At 39.1% G+C, this 5,000-nt stretch overlaps 1 protein-coding gene across 2 annotated transcripts in view; it reads right to left on the bottom strand.

The window, feature by feature from the left end:
• The window catches only part of LOC126571578 (homeotic protein antennapedia), a 67,166-nt gene that overhangs the window by 53,749 nt on the left and 8,417 nt on the right, over positions 1 to 5,000 (bottom strand). For both annotated transcript variants that reach the window (XM_050230224.1, XM_050230221.1), the window contains exon 2: positions 1,927 to 2,011. The gene's annotated coding sequence lies outside the window, so the exon portion shown is untranslated. The remainder of the gene's footprint in view (positions 1 to 1,926; positions 2,012 to 5,000) is intronic.

Consider the following 5,000-nt stretch of genomic DNA (forward strand, 5'->3'; position numbering starts at 1 on the left):
CGAAGCAATACTCTAATGCCGTCGGTGTTGCCATCTTCGTACAGCACTAACGTCTTTGCTCTTCGAGCGGTCGAGTTTGGGGCTTATTCAAATCAAATTCGCATTCCTTTCATCCCCGAGTCCAAGATCCATCCTTCCGACCACTTCTTTTTACGTGACCGTTTGCCTTTTCCAATGGTGAGGAAGGCTATAAATTTTCTTGCGAGCGCTGCTCCTCTTTCCTTGGTATGGATATATTTATCATTAAAACTCAATGAACAAATTAATTCCTCACATTTTCTTTTCCATTCATCATTCTCCGGTTTTTTTGCGTGGATCACCTGTTCCAATGTGTGCATATGTGAATCTCAGCTATGCTTGTTCTTGCTTGTTCTTCTGTATGTTGTTGATCACCCGGCCTAGTGAAGATTTGGTTCAATCGCTGTTATTCTAGGTTTTGTTTACCTTCAAATATAAATGATTTCTCTTTCTTCTTTTTTAAGTGGTACCACGGTAAATACATAAACAACAAACAATATGAAACCTTAGGCGAGAATGTGATTGCGGGTGCATCAAAATTGGTGGGAAACTAAATTTTATGCAATACATAAACTAGCAAAAACAGTTTTACATTTTCATTCGTTGTACAAATAAATGAAGTTAAATCTAAATTCAGAAAACAACAAAATTCGCAACAAAGTCGTTGTAAGGAGTGCGACAAGAATAATTATTTACTGATTATTTAACCATGAACATCTGCCGGTCCTGACAATTAATCATTTCACAAGTTTCATATTACGCTCTCTCCAAACGGACGATTGGCGATCGTCGAAATTCCAAACATGATCCATTCAGAACAATTAAATCGTTGGAGAACAGAGAAAAAATAAAAACAATACGTTTATAATTCACCAAAACATCATTAGACAGTCACCAAATTGGCAACGAGCGGGTGACAATTCCGTTTAATTATTAGCAATTTAGAGAATAACAGCTCCTTTAACAGTGTAGAATACAGTTGAACTGCGAACTTTGATCATGGTTCGTACTATTTGTCTTGATTGGCGCATGAATATCGCAACATACGCGGTCGCGTTGAGATAGAGTGGCGGTAAATATGTTAATTTTCCTACAGGGAATATTAAAGGGATGACGGTAATGGGCATGGCAATCTGGAGGTCATGTCTTACCCCTTTAGGACGAAATTAAAATTTCCAAACGAATCTTAATTTAAATTCATTACAAATTCATAACCGTGAGGCAACGGATACAGCATCACTAGTAAAAAGCTGACGAGGTGTTAGGAAACGGAAAACACTCTTAGTACGAGTACCGACGGCAGTAAATTTAGCAGACTTGGACCTCTGCTCCTTCCATTCCAACAAATCAAAAATCAACTCACGTCTATATGTTCGACGGCATGGCAAGTCCTTTTGAGGAAAGCGGTTCTGTCTAAATACATTGTCGTTTGAAGCAAGATAGGCGCATGAGACAGTCCCAAGTCCGAATATAACATGGTTTTGGACCAATACCATCGAATCGAAATGACATGACTTCAGCAATTTCACATTCATCAACATTTCCTGAGAATGGAACTATCCCCTTAGCAAATCGTTCAAACATCTTCTACAACGGTAGCGCAAGTGTATATTTTGAACATACAATATTTTAAAATAGTTCATAGAAAATTAATTTACGAAAAAGTGGTTTAACCAATTTCCGACCCCGAGTTTCCCGGGTTTTACGATGCCAGCCCCGCTAAATTCATCGTTTGTGAATCGAAGCTTACCTTTCTGTGTTCATTACAGTCTAAGGCAGGCTGATTAACTGATTATTTAACTGCTCAGAACTAGAACTGGTCATTAATATTGAATGTGTCCAAAAGAATTGGAGAGCGTTTGGAACTGCATCAATAAATTGATCAATGATTACGGATGTTTTGCTTACCTTTTACCACAAGCAATCAAATACGCGACGAACGTTTCTGTCCAATTTTCTGCTTCGTTTCCAAAGGAATAATAACTCGATCGCACTGAAAGAAAATTGAACAAACAACAATATTAGCAAAAATATGATCCTTCTAGTATTTAATTATTATTTTAGTTCATTGTTCATTTATGTAATTTATATTAACCGTATTAAAAGCTGTTTCACTTAGAATCTCATTACTCCTTGGAAATATAATGTACATTTTGAATTTTAAGCGGCCCATACACGCTCAATATTATTGATCAATCCATGCAACTTGCATGCGTTGATGCAAATAACTCGCACTAAACCAATTTCAAGCAAGCAACTAGCTTCACACGTTCGCCGCTAGATGGCGACTACTCGAAAATGAGACAATTTCGAGCTCTTAGAGTGTTTCTGCACTGCGCCAAAATTTGCGCTAGATTTTTATGGTTTCGTTTTGGCAGCGAAAATTTTGGCGCAGTGTAGAACTCTAAGGACTTTGAAAGTGCTACTGGGTTATCAACTCCGGAGTATAGTACGATACGATCTCTTAGTCATGATTGCTCAAGGATCCACCGAACTATGAAATATCGTAGAGCATAAATGCCCAATGAAACCAGGCCAAACTTTGGTAGCATGCCGACAAGAAAGCGCACAGAGAAAATGTGATCATATGTGATCATCCACGGCTTTTCGCTTTGATTTAAGCGGTTTTGTATTCTTCTCAGGTTCTGCCGAGATCATGAAGATAACGATCCGTCGTCAATAAGATAGTCACCACGCAGAACCACACAGACAATGGATAAAATCGATTGTTGGCCATGACCGCGCCGCGCTTAATAAAATTGATATTCCGGAATATCGGGCGAGAGATGGTTTATGACTTTGGCAGCATAAATCCTACAACGTGCTTCATAAATTGTGCTACCAAGTGCAAATGATTCAGTAAATTTGTTGATAATACAGCATTTCCCTTCTGTTGGTTGCGCTTTGGATTGAAATGAAAACCAAATTCACACGATGCGCATACGATGATCAAACGGCCAATCCTTATGGCAGCATTTCGGGAACAAAAGAGACCGTGGTCGCTGGAGCAGCAAGATTCAAAAGGGCCCGTTCCTGTAAGACCGCGTCTGGGGAAGGCGATTGGAAGTTCGATTGTTTTCCTTTTGTGCCGCCAAGCCGGCGATTCTCTTGCCATTGCAGTTGATTGCTTACCATTTCGGCGAAAAGCGCGAAGCTTTTGTGTTGTCGTTTGCCAAGTATACATGTGTCATTTTTTCTGTCACCACCCGCACACTCAATTCATTCCTCCTAAGGCAATCACGCTATTAATGCTGCCTTTTTTCTCATCCCCTCGGAGGCATAGCATGGCACTTCGAAGTGCCACCTACGATGACCTCGAGGTGATTTCTAGTGTCTCAAATGAGTGCAGCCCAAAGAACGGTTCACAAAAACGGGCTTCAGTCAATAAGCGGCATCGGTTGAATGTACAATTGATTCCATCCACACCGCTATCGGTCTTCACACACATAGCATTAGAAACCTTGAGAAGATAGCACCTTTCGTACGAAGAATGATTTTATCTTTTGAAAGCCGCATCATCCTCGGAAGAGTGCTTTGCATTTCTTTTAATAATAAAAAAATCCCACCAACGAAGATGAGCGTTCCCTTGCCCTGGCCATATTTCTGTCTCGGACATAAGGTTCTCTTATGCGTGCTGAATTCAATTTGTCGGCAACAGTGTGAACATGCATAGAAAATAAAGACACAAACTCACAAGTAGGCACGATCATGAACTCTTTTCGAGCCGCATATTCATTGAGTCCACAACTGTTTAATTGCAATGCCCGCTGCCAGGACTCATGAATGCACAAAACGGTTGGAGTACTTCGAGAACATTAAGGGGTGGCTTCGGTATTTAATTTTTTTGTCACACATATTTTTAACATTTTTTCCTCAATGCTGATCCTTTCAATAATATTGAGTTTTTTTTTATCAATCGTACCAAAACTGCCTAAGATAGATTTAGATTCAGATTTTTGGAAATCCACGTTTCATACAAAGTACTACTCATTCATACTACTCATTTTTTTTTAAGCGCGTTCCTGAAAAGCAATGCTTTCGAAGTCGGTGCTCATCGTACCGTAAAAAACTACTGGACCCATTGATTTGAAATTTTCAACACATAATTTGTATATTCTTCTCCAGGTAGCTCCGCCGAGATATCATTAAAATTGTTAATACTTTTTTTTAACAATTATGTAAAGCTCGTTTTTTCTGCAGAATCGCAAAAAGCATCACTTTTTCCAAAATCAACTTCCAAAATCTGCCAAAAATCGAATAATGGGAAAATCAACAAAACCTCAACGGCGTTACCTAGATAAACTTATAATCTATCAAAAGAATACTGATTTGTATTTTTCTGATGACCTGTCATGTGGCAACAATGGTCACTAGAAAAAGTACCTTTTTGCAGACGCACCTTCATAAATTTGATGTCATGGGTGGGGTTTTTGATAAATATTCCCCAAAACAGAACTAACCATTTTTCTAAAGTTGTAGTTCAATATGCTCTTCACTTGAAAAAATTAGGTTGAACGGTTCCTTCCAAAAAAATCGTCAAAAATATGCCTTTTTTGGCCAGAAATTACCGAAGCCACCCCTTACCAAGGACACACGTGTACCGCCACGTTTGGCTGCGTTCGTTCAAAGCTTCCAAGTATCCTTAAGCTTCGAGGTGTCCTGAGCTTTGAGGACGACTCGAAAACATCGAACGAAGTCCTGAGCTTTCAACAACCAAATGCTTTCGTGCCACGCGTCGAATCCTGCGCATGAGAAGGCAAATATTTCGTCGTCCTTGCTTCGTTCTTCAACATGAAATTATTTTCAGAATGCGAATTCCAGAGAAAAAAATTCGAACATTTTTCCCTTGCCATCATTGTTGTTGTAATGCCAAAAACTCGATATAAAATTATCCAAAGATGATTTTTTCCATTGAAATTGACACAAACATGCCAATAACATCGCCAAGCTCAAAAGCGCTCGAATGAGTTCACGTTTAACTT

Source organism: Anopheles aquasalis, chromosome 2 (genome assembly GCF_943734665.1).
Source record: "Anopheles aquasalis chromosome 2, idAnoAquaMG_Q_19, whole genome shotgun sequence".
In the NCBI taxonomy this organism is placed as follows: Eukaryota; Metazoa; Arthropoda; class Insecta; order Diptera; family Culicidae; genus Anopheles; species Anopheles aquasalis.